Source organism: Macrotis lagotis, chromosome 1 (assembly GCF_037893015.1).
Source record: "Macrotis lagotis isolate mMagLag1 chromosome 1, bilby.v1.9.chrom.fasta, whole genome shotgun sequence".
Lineage (NCBI taxonomy): Eukaryota > Metazoa > Chordata > Mammalia > Peramelemorphia > Peramelidae > Macrotis > Macrotis lagotis.
In genome coordinates, this window is record NC_133658.1 from 699,577,473 (window position 1) to 699,589,683 (window position 12,211).

At 34.5% G+C, this 12,211-nt stretch overlaps 1 protein-coding gene and 1 long non-coding RNA gene across 4 annotated transcripts in view; one reads left to right on the forward strand and one right to left on the reverse strand.

The window, feature by feature from the left end:
* Window positions 1–12,211, reverse strand: part of CSRNP3 (cysteine and serine rich nuclear protein 3) — a 207,813-nt gene that overhangs the window by 155,860 nt on the left and 39,742 nt on the right. The window contains exon 1 of one of the 3 annotated variants that reach the window (XM_074215814.1): window positions 6,051–6,469. The exons of 1 other annotated variant lie outside the window; for it this stretch is intronic. The gene's annotated coding sequence lies outside the window, so the exon portion shown is untranslated. Of the gene's footprint in view, window positions 1–5,715; window positions 6,004–6,050; window positions 6,470–12,211 lie in introns of those variants that run through there. One more of the 3 variants, XM_074215813.1, reaches the window with a different exon arrangement.
* LOC141507816 (uncharacterized) overlaps window positions 5,888–12,211 on the forward strand; it is a 78,832-nt gene continuing 72,508 nt past the window's right edge. The window contains exon 1 of the long non-coding RNA XR_012474274.1: window positions 5,888–6,608. This is a non-coding gene — a long non-coding RNA (uncharacterized LOC141507816). The remainder of the gene's footprint in view (window positions 6,609–12,211) is intronic.

A 12,211-nucleotide genomic window follows, 5' to 3' on the forward strand; every position in this document is an offset into this window, starting at 1 on the left:
CTGTTCTATCATACTAACCCCAACTTTCCTTCTCAATTCTATACCACAAGTTATTGCTATATTATTACCTTTTCTTAACTCCCCTTTTCTCCAGTTCTTGATCAAGAAGAGAGCCTTCACCCACTGAAGTTAATCCTCAACTTAAGCCCTGATCTCATGCTTTCCCATCTCCTTTGTAATCTTGTCCCTTCAATTATTCATCCTCTCATCCAGGGCCAACTCCAGTCATCCCAATTCATATCTGGTCACTGGACACAGATGACTCTGAAGCAGAAAGTGAGACTGGTGACTTAATACAGACCCCCCCCAAATCCGATTCATCTGCTTGGTATGGCATCACCTCCCCTGATGTCATGGTCTTCTTTGAGAATGAAGGACAAATACATCATCTCTAATCAATCTCTTTATCTACTCATGTCTTCCCTGAAGCCTATAGTATTATTCGTGGTCAAACTATCATCCTTGAAAAAAATACTTCACTTGATCCTACTATCCCTTCACAGTTTTATTCCATAGCTTTTTCCCCCTTTTATAGCTCCATTCCTTTAAAAATGTCTATGCGAATCTTGCCTCCACAGCCTATCTTCTCACTCACTTCTTACTCCTTTGCAAAATAGCTTTCTACTTGATCATTTAACTGAAACATCTCTGATCCTAGATTATCAATTATCTTTCTTGATACAGCATTTCAAAATGTTCATCATGTCATGGATTTTCTCTCCTTTCCTTCTTAGGTTTGTTTGTTTTGGGGGGATATTGATTTTCTCTTCCTCGTCTGACTTCTCAGTATCATTCTCTTTTGTTGAGTTCATCATTCATATTATGAACTCCTGCTCCCAACTTTGAGTTGATTCTAAGGCTCTACCTTTGTACATCTTCTATCTGTCTGTTTATCTTGTTCTTTCTCTCAATTAAATGACTTATTAAGCTCCTATCATATGTCAGATAATCATGCTAAGTAAAGGGAAAACAATAAATACATTCATTTGAATTTATGGAATGAATATAAATAATTTAAAGAGAAATTAGCACTAGCAAATGGGTGGGAATAAGGAAAGACTTCACGCAATAAATGTTTTTTTTATTTGTGTGTTTAAAAGAGAGAGCAAGAGGAACCCTATGAAGAAAGAAGGTCAGAAGAAAGTCAAATCAGCACTTAAGGAAAATCACTGGCAGCTATTGGAGTGGGGAAAGACTTGAGACAGGGAGACGAGAATATTGTAATAGCACAGGTAAGAGGTGATGAAAGTCATTATTAAGATGTTGAATGTTGAGGGCAGCTAGGTTGCAATGGTTAGAGCACTAGCCCTGGAGATAGGGGAACCTGAATTCAAATCCAGCCTCAGATGCTTAATATATACTAGCTTGGGCAAGTCACTTAATCCCAATGCCCCACAAAAACTCAAAGTAAAAATGATGTTAGATGTTGAGAAGAGAGGAATTGGAAGTGAGAAATATTATTAAAGTAGACATGGAAAGATTTGGTAACTGACTGAAAATGTGAGGTGATTAAGAGTGAATAGTTAAGAATAATGCCAAAGTTCTAAATTTGGGATATTTTAAGAATGGTAGTGGCTTCAGTAGTATGTTTGGGAAAGAGGTAGGTTTGGGGAAAAGAAAAGGGGTTCTAGTCTTAAGATATTAAATTTGATATGTCTCTAGAAAATCCATTTTACAGTTAATGATGTACAATTGAAGGTCATGGTTGAGAATGGAGCCACATTTATGTCTACGAAACATTTGCAAAGAGATAATAAATAAACCCATGAGCCAATAAAATAGACAGTAAAGTTCAACTCCCTGCAGTTTACAGAGTACCTTCTTTCTATCTTTCTCTCTGTTACATGTGTCTGTCCTATTCTCCATAGTTTAAAAATGATCACTGGCATCAGCACAGTAAATATATATGTGTGTGTGTGTGTGTGTGTATACCAGTTCTTCCATCATTCTTGTTTTCATTTATTTCAGTCTGATCATTTGAACTCAATTAGGCCAGTTAGCAGTTTTCTTATTATGCCATCCATGACCCTAGGATTCAATATTTTTTTAATGTTTTTATTTCTTTTGCTATTCCATAGTCCAAAGACTTTCTTCCCAGTGGAGAAAACAAACACAAATTAGAGTTGAGTAGTTCTACTTCAATCCATGGGTCATTATCAGAGCCTTTTCCACTTTGGGCAGAAGAAAAAAAGACCATTTTCTTGTTGTCCTAAATATTTTTCATTCCAAGCTTTAACATTGTTAACAATCTCCTGATACCTGTTCTTGCTTCTCTCTCTCTCTTTCCTATACATACTTTTAGACAAAATAAAATAAAAGTTTGTCACTGACTTCCCTATGCTTGTAGTTCACCAGCTTCTTTTAGACAGGTTTCTCTCTCCTCCTAATCCCATTCATTGGTTAATCAATAAGCATTTGAACCCTCACAGAGTGTCAAGCACTGTGCAAAGTGTTGGGAATAAAATTAAAGGCAAAAAAATAACCCATGACTTCATGGAGCTTACATACTAATGCATTTAGTGCATTTAGTATGTAACAAATTCTACAGCATTTAAAGCACTGGTTTGTTAATAACAGTTCCTTTAGAACCAAAGTCTAATTATCTTTATTTTTTAATGTAAATAGTATGTCATTTTCCCCAATTATATGTAAAGATAGTTTCCAACATTCATTTTTATAAGATTTTGAGTTCCAAATTTTTTTCCACCTTCTCCCCTTTTCTTTCCTAAGATGGCAAACAAACCAATAAATGTTATACATGAGCAATCTGAATACCTTTAGATCCCAATTTTTTTTTTAGGTTTTGGACATGTTGTCATTAAAAGATATGTGTTAGACTAAGTATACTTGATCATCATCCACCAATATCTTCTAATAAGTGATATTTTATGAAAAATATCATTTATCAGTACAAAAGCTTCCTATCTTATGATGTCTATAAGTAAAACTATTGCAAATAGAATAAAATGTCTCTATTACAAACAGAGGGAATTTTTACTTTTCTTTTTTAAGTGCTAATTGCAATGGATTCTATTTCATTTTATAACAACAAAGAACCACTTATTTAGTATGAAACTAAGGAAAGCAACTCAGTCAAACCTAAAACAGATGGGCCAGAACAACTGATTTGCAAAGCAGAAATTCATTGCTAGTTGGGTGTCTATCACTACTGTCTATTTCTTACCTCTTTCAAAGGGAAGAATGTCCTGTTCCTTCACAAACCATTAGATGCCAGTTTAGTCATAAGAAATAAGGGGGGGGGGACCTTACTAAGACTAGAAAGTCAGTTTAACATAGTCTGTGCTGAAATAATTTTTAAAGCATTTAGGGTAAATTTAAGGAAGGTGGATTAAATGGATTTTGTTGCATATGGGCAAACCAAGGAACATTCTGTTTTTAGTAACTTGGCAATTATGTTGCCAAAATAAAAATTCCAAAAAGCTTAAACTCATTTAGAATAATGGTAAGCATGGACATCTTGATAATACTTAAAGTATGCAAAAATGCTTTAACTATTTTGTGTTATTTGGGCCTCACCACAAACCTATGATAAAGCATTATCATACTGACCTTTACCACTGAGGAAAATGAGAAACTAAGGGGTTAAGTGATGTGATGTGTAATGTCAAAAACAAGATTTTATCCCAGTTCTTTCTTATGCCAAGTCCAACATTTTATTAATTATGCTCTGCTGAAATAAACAGAGAAATTCATAACAAATGAATTTTTAAGGAAAAAGTGGCATCTGGAAAGACTTGGAAAAAAAGACGCTTTCCATTCTCTATCTTCATTATAAAAATACAGTTAAGTATAAGTTTGGGAAGTGGAAGCCTTCTTATGCTGTATTAGATTTATACAGTATTTAAAAATATACATATATATAATTTGTATTTATGTATATATTATATATTATACACACACATATATATTTAACTATTTTGTATAAACATTCAGAACTTTCATTTATTACCATACAGTGCTCTTGTAGGGATAGGAAAGAAGGGAAGAAAGGAGTTAATATTACTCTCCATTTTAATTATGGGAAAACTAAGGCACAAAGATTTTAGACTGTCTCAGCCTCCAACCCAAAACTGTTTTTCACTTACTCAGCCTTTTTCAAAGTAGAACTAGAGAAATATATTTGATATTTTTGTCTTCAATAAGTAACACAAAAAATTAAAGTATTTATCTTTAGTGTATTAAGTAATGAGATTATTTATATTTATATTTTCTGGCCCTGGATATATATTATGTGAATGTGGACAATCTTAGCCAACCGCTTTCTCTAATGTTGAAGCTTCAGTGGGTCAAATCATATCAAGAGTACTATTGAGACAAACAGTTTGAAGAGATTAACCACACTTCAGTAAAAGAGCATATTTATGAGCCAAGTAAATCAAATGGAAATGTCTGGTTCTATATGAGGATTTGCATGTTATATTTGAAGAACAAGTTAATGAAATGATTTCTGGATATTCTGAGACTTGTTTATTATCACTTACTAGAACAGAATGGTCAATGCAAGAAGGGGTAGAATGAAGGTAGAAAATAATAGAAAAGAGCTGCTAACAGAACTATAGGGGGTCCTTGGGCAGGGGGGGGGAGAGAGAGAGAGAGAGAGAGAGAGAGAGAGAGAGAGAGAGAGAGAGAGAGAGAGAGAGAGATTAATGTAAGCTAGGGAAGATAAGATAGTATTTTATGGAATAAAAAGATACAAAAAAAGGATGGGTGGGTAGAGAATGTCTCTAAATTAGAAAAGGAATGTAACTGCTCAATTCTTATATTCTCAATATCACTGTACAAGCTGGTGTTAGAGCAAATAGAATTGAGTTCTGTAAGTTTAACTATTCTAATTTGAAAGCCCTATTTTAAAGGATTTTCAAGGAAATAGTAGCAACAGAAGAAAACATAACCAGTAATATACAAGTGGTTCATATGTTCCTAAGGGAAAGTTATAGAGATAGGGACCCTGGTTTCAGAATTAAAGGTGCTTAAAATGGAAACTAGGGATTTTCTTTAAAGAGAATTTTTTCTTAGGGTTTTATTTCAAAAGAAAAAAGAATGGGAGATATAGGAAAAATTTAAATTTTTTATAATTCATATTTATTATATTATTATTCATCTTTCATATCTCTTTAATATGCTTGCAATTACACCATCTTAATTTCCAGTATCCAAACTGAATGATAATAGGATATTATTTAATTTAATACAATTATTAGTTATTAGTCCTTTCCTCTTCCCCTAACCACTTCTCTTTGATTTTGGGTGACTTCTGGAGGACAGTCTGTAGGTAAATTATAGTTTATTCCCCCCCATATTAAAAAATGTCATTCTACTCAGCTTTTAACTTGGGCTAGTGCATTTATTCACTGTTCAGTGAGACCCTGTAAAAACAGGACAGAGGATGCTTAGTAGAAAGTTCATCTAAGTGTTAACTGCATCTTCCTTCTTTTTCCTAACCTTTTGAAAGGAATCCTAATATCATATGAAATATAACAACTGCTTAAGTTGATCTAAAAGTAGGGCTCCATCCATGGAGAAGCATAATTGATGGGTTTCACCCATGATCCTGTTTCCTTTACCTCCAAGAGATTGAGTTCTGTTCCAGCTCCCTACCCTCCCAGAATCAAAGTGATTTATTGAAGGTGTCGAGGTTGTGAACAACAGAACCACTGATAGTATTGAAGAAATGATGAAAACAGAAGGAAGTACCTATAATCTCCATCTCATGAGTTATAGATCCATGTCAATGGTTTTCCTTTTTCCCCTTCACAGTGTCTCTTTTTTTCCTTCCTCTGCTCTCTAGTGATCACTAATTTTTCACTTGGTTATAAACCTGCCTTCTGTGTTATAACAGACCTGTCTGAGGAAGAAAGTATGAAGAGATAAGCTAGATGTTTAGATGTAACACCTGGCTACTGTTACATCATATGCCTCAGGCTCAGATCCTCTGTCATTGTGAACCATACGTTAGCAACAGTCACTTTTGAATGTTCTTAGAAGCCACTGACATTTCACTAGAAGATTAATGATCAAAATGGTCTTACCGCCATGAAAATCCTTACGTGTAGATATGTGTACAGTTTCCTTTAGGAGTCAAAGGGTAAGACAAAGATTTCTGGGGAGGCTAAATGGAACTGTGGTAGACAACTGAGTGCCTGCAAAGCCATGAAAGACTTGGACTTGCAGTCATAATAGACTGAGTAATGCATGACATCACCAGTACATTTATGTAAGTGTTATTCTGCTTGAAATTCTACCCATCATTTGAAGCCCAGCTCAAATGCCACTTTCTCAGCAGTCCTTTGTCCCTTTTCTCCCCATTGATAAAACAAACAAAAGAGCACACCACTATAGCACCTTTGTTTTGTACATTCTTAACGTCTTTGATATGTTATTTTGTATTTGTTTATTTATATGTCAAAGTCCCCCTACCTGACTGCCATGAGGACAGTATCTAATCTAAGCTTTGTATAACTTCCCAGTAAACTAAATTGAATTGAATTAACACAATAGACATACTGACTAGAGGCAAGAATATTTTTAGTTGAACTTTAAAGGGATCATTACAACTGATCATCTGGATTAATCCCCTGACACCATAGGTAAGTCAAGATACTATAACTTTTTCTACTTGTGGGTTTTCTTTTGTTCTTATCTTCTTACTATTCTGAGCTGTTTGATTATCTTTTGGTCCACATTTCTGATGTTTGCTATTGGTGTGGGGATATCCTAGTATAGAAACCTCCTCTTTCAATGCAAATCTATAACTTGTAACTCACCATCTTTTAGAGTTATCCACAAGCCCTGAGAGGCAATCTCTTTGAATTCACTTGCCTATAATCACATAGTATGTATCAGAAATTAAACCAGAGTCTAGGTCTTGGAACATCAAAGTTAGCCATCCATCTATTATGCTATGCTGAACAGTGACATATGTGGGGCTGTAGTATGGATGTGTGTTTGTGTATATATAAACAGATATGTCAATATGTATATATATAATATATATATAGACATGCCTATATATTTGTGTGTGTATATTATACATATTTGTAGACCATCCATTCATTCAGTTATCTATACATCTAGTTATCATCCAATATCATCTAATTTTATTAAAAAATGTATCTTGACCCAAAAGTCTTAACTTTAATAAGATTTTAGACTAAATGATATTGTCTGTGGAATGTGTAAAGATTTGGTTCAGATACTTAACCAGCCCTTGAATTTACCCAAGATATTTAACTTTTGCAGATGCTATTTCTTCATCTGTAAAATTGGGCTAGTAATTTGTGCATCTTCCAACATGAATATCAGGGAAATGCTTAATAAACCATAAAGAAGAATCTAAACAGGTTATGTTTAAAAACAGATTAAAAACTCTTTGAAATCATAAGTGAAAAAAAGATAAACTGTCCAATTTGGGTCAGAATAATAGCAAGTATTCATGATTGGTAGTACTCTATTTGGTCAATGAAAATTAAGTGCAAAGGAATTCTTTGTTTTTTTATATATCTTAAAAATAATATTAAACTATGAAAGCATAATGGTGGGCATTCAGAAAAATGTTTTAATTTATGGTTTAAAAATAGTTTATATTTGTGTCTTTCATTTTTGTATCATAGACCTTCTCAGATCTTGCCCTTCACATGCCAAATAAGTCCTTTTGTAACAAACAAAAAAGTTCAACAAAACTAAATGACAATGATCATGTATATAACATTTTATACTCATACACCTCTCTCCTTTATGAAGGGAGGTCCTTCTGTATGGCTTCCTAGGTAGTCTAATGGAGAGATGCAGACATTTAATAACTGTGAGACTGTGACCAATCTCTAAACCTCTGTTTCCTCACCCATAAAAAATGGGGATAATAAGAGTACCTATGAAATGATAGAATATTTGTATAGTTTCAGCATAGCACCCAGAACATACAGATTTCCTTTTTTTCTGAGGTCAAGATTCATCCCTTCAATTACCCTTTGAAGTTTGAGAGTCCTTTTTGTTTAAATTATCATAGTTGTATATCATATATTAATTTAATTCAACTTCACTTAGGATAAAGGTAAAGGAGAGCCTAATTCAAGTCTCTTAAGTTGCAAGATAATTTTCTGTGTCCAGCCAGTGAGGAAAGACTATAAAAAGTATTGTTTTATGTATTTTGCCCCCCCCCCCCTTAGATGAGCTGCTTGAGAGCAGGTACTAAATTTGTCCTTCCTAATTTCTTCTTAGTCTTGTAGTTTGTCTCAGTCAGTCTCTCTCTCTTTCTCCCCACCCCCTCTCTTTCCCCCTCACCCCCAAATCCAGTAGTTTTCCAAGTCTTCTCATTTTCACCTTCATAACATTTCTGATGTATTTCCCCATATCATGTTAGATACTATCAATACCATAACACCAGTCTTCATCACTTGAAGCCTGGACTATTGCAGTAGTTTGGTGGTTGATTTCCCTGTCTCATGAATTCTCTACAGTCTAAACCATCCTCCTCCACTCTATTGTCAAATTGATCCTCCTAAATTGTGAATCTGCCAATGTCACCCTCACACCCCCTGGCTCCATTGATCACCTGTGACTTCTATGCACAAATATAAAATCTCTAGTTTTCAAAGATCCCTTTCCAGTCTTACTTCCCTGACACACTGACTTTAGATCCACTGAAATTAGCTTGTGTTATTTTCCTTACACAAAATACTCCATCTCTTGACTCCAGGCATTTTCACTGATTTTCTCTTATCCCTGGATTCTCTTTCCTCATCATTGCATTCTTGGCTTCTCTGGATACCTTCAAGTCTCAGTTACAGTCTCAAATTCCTCAAAAAGCCTTTCCTAGGTCTTCTTAATATTAGTACTGGGGCAGCTAGGTGGTACAGTGGATAGAGCACTGACCTTGGCGTCAGGAGGACAGGAGTTTGAATCTAGCCTTCGATACTCTAGATGTTGTGACCTTGAGCAAGTCATTTAACCCTGTTTGCCTCACATCCAGGACCATCTCTAGTTGTTCTGATTCATGTCTGACCACTAGATCCAGATTTTGGAGGAGAAAGTAAAGTTGGTGACTTAGCACTGCACCCTCTCACTCAAATCCAGTTCACTTGCTTGTCATGGCATCATCTCCTTGAAATCATGGTCCTCTTCAAGAACAAAGGACAAACATTATAACATTAGTGCCTGTGCTCTGAAATTATGTCTAATTTATTCTTTATATCTTGCTTGTACATAGTTGTTTGCATGTTGTCTTCTACATTAGATCATGAGCTTCTTGAAAACAGGGACTGTTTGTGCCTTTCCTTATATCCCCAGTACTTAGTAGAGTGCCAGACACTAGAAGTCCTTCATAAATATTTGTTGGTTTGATACCTTTCTCCCCTCACCCTTCTCCACATTCACATTTTTATAGATGATGACATTCTCCCAAGCACATCAAAGCAGCCTAAGAACTTCAGATCAGTGAGCAGTAATAGGCCACAGAGACATAAGACTCACAAATGCCACACTTATCAGCTACAGAATTTTTTAGAGCTAACTCATGTCCAGCATTAACTTAGTTATATGACTTTGAGTGATACACCCTAAATTCATTTATATGGAAGAATACAGGGTTTGTTGTTGTTGAGTTATATTCAGTCACATACAACTCTTCATGACTGTTTTGGGGATTTTCTTGCAAAGATACTGAGTGGTTTCACTTTATAAATGAGAAAACTGTGGCAAACACAGTTAAGTAACTTGCCTAGGGAAACAGAGCCAATAAGTATTTAGGGTCAGATTTGAACTCAGGAATATGAGTCTTTGATTCCAAGTCCACTATGCTTATCTACTGCACCACCTATGTGCCCAAAAGAATTGTACTAGATGTGAAATTTTTTCTTACTGCCAAGCACAAAGGAATTTCTTGAGTTTTGTTAAGAATTATAGCTCAAGGGGCAGCTAGATGGTATGGTGGATAGAATGCCACCCTTGGAGTCAGGAGGACTTGAGTCCAAATCCACCCTCAAACACTTTTGGTTTGTCCTTCATTTTCAAAGAATATCACAGCATCAGGGAGGTCATGATAAACACATGAATTGGATTTGATTGAGAGGGGTACTAAGTCACCAGTCTCACTTTCTCCTCCAGAGCCATCTGGGTCCAGTGATCAGATAAAAATCAGGATGACTGGAGATGGCCCTGGATGAAAGGCAATCAGGGTTAAATGACTTGCCCAAGGTCACAACATCTAGAAGATCTAAGGCTAGATTCAAGTTCCTGTCCTCCTAACTCCAAGGCCAGTGCTCTATCCACTATACCACCTAGCTACATGACCTTGGGCAAATCACTTAATCCCTTTGCCTTGCAAAAACAAACAACCCCCCTCAAAAAAAAGAATTATAGCTCATCAGAACGAGAAAATTGTATAATTTAACAGCAACTTTGTGTGATGAACAACTCTGATAGATTTAGCTCCTCTCTACTATTAAATGTGCAAAGATAATTCTAAAAGCCTTGTAATGGAGAATGCCATCTATATCCAGTGAAACAACTATGAATGAAGACTGAAGTGAATTGTTTCATTTTTTAAAATTTATTTTGTTTTTTCCCCTCTCATGTTTTTTTCCTTTTTGTTCTGATTCTTCTTTCATAACATTACTAATACAGAAATATGTTGAATATGATTGTACATATATAACCTATACCAGATTACTCATCATGGGGGGGGCAGTGAGGGCGGTAGAAAAATATGGAACTCAAATCTTACAAAAAAAATGAATGTGGAAAACTATCTTTTCATGTAATCAGAAAAATAAAATAAATAAATATAAACAAGAAAACAGACAAATAAAAGAATTCTAGCTTAAATTTGTAACTAAGCCCAAAGGGCAATAAAATTGTATACCCTTTGATCTAGCAATGCTATTAGATCTAGACCAAAGAGATCATAAAGAAGAGAAAAGGACGCACATGTGCAAAACTATTTATAGTAACTCTTTTTGGGTAGTGAAGAATTGGATAATGAGGGATACTCATCATTTGAAGAATGGCTGAACAAATTATGTTATATGACTATGGTGAAATACTATTCTTCTATAAGAAATCATAAGCAGGAAAACTTCAGAAAAACTTGGAAAGACTTGCATGAACTGCAGAACCAGGAGACCTCTGTACACATTAACAGCAACATTGTGTGTTGATCAATTATGCAGGACTTAATTCTTATCAGTGATCAAGGACAATTCTAAAAAAGTGGACTTGTGATGTCACTTAACCTCATTGCCTTAAAGAAATAAATATTTTTTTTAAAAAATGTGATGGAAAATGTCATCCATATCTAGAGGAAAAACAAAGGAGTCTGAATGCAGACTAAAGCATACTATTTTCACTTTTTAAAACTTCTTTTGTTTTTCTTTTTCTCATGGTTTTTTCACCTTCAGTTCTGATTTTTCTTTCACAACATGATTACTCATGGGAAGGGAGGAGAGAAGAGAGGGAAGTAGAATGTGTAACTCAAATGCTTAGAAAGAAATGAGTGTTGAAAACTATCTTTGCATGTAATTGAAAAAATAAAATAACATTAAAAAACTAATTAAAAAAAATGTGTATACTCCTTGATCCAGCAATACCACTACTAGGTCTATTATACAAAGAGATCACAAATAGGGGGAAAAGATCCACATGTACAAGAATATTCATAGCAGCTCTTTTTATGGTGGCAAAGAATTGGAAATTGAGGGGATGCATACTCATTGGGAAATGGCTAAACAAATTATGGTATATGAATATAATGGAATGTTATTGCTTTTTATAACAATAAGCAGGCAGCTTTTAGAAAAACCTGGAAAGACTAACATGAACTGATGCTGAGTGAAGTGAACAGAACCAAAAGAACACTGTAAAATTTAACAGCCACATTGTACAATGATCAACCATAATAAACTTAGCTCTTTCTCAGTAATTCAGTACTCTTAAAGACAATTATAAAAAATTACCAAAAAATTATATATATATATATATATATATATAAATTATAAAAAACTTGCAGTAGAAAATGCCTCCTTATCCAGAGAAAGAAGTATGGAATCTGAATACAGATCAAAGCTTAGTATTTTCACTTTTTTAATTTTGTTTTTACTTTTTCCTTCTCATGGTTTTTCCATTTCTGTTCTGATTCTTGTTTCACAACATAGCTAATATGGGAAAATGTAATATGATTGCACATATATAACTTTAA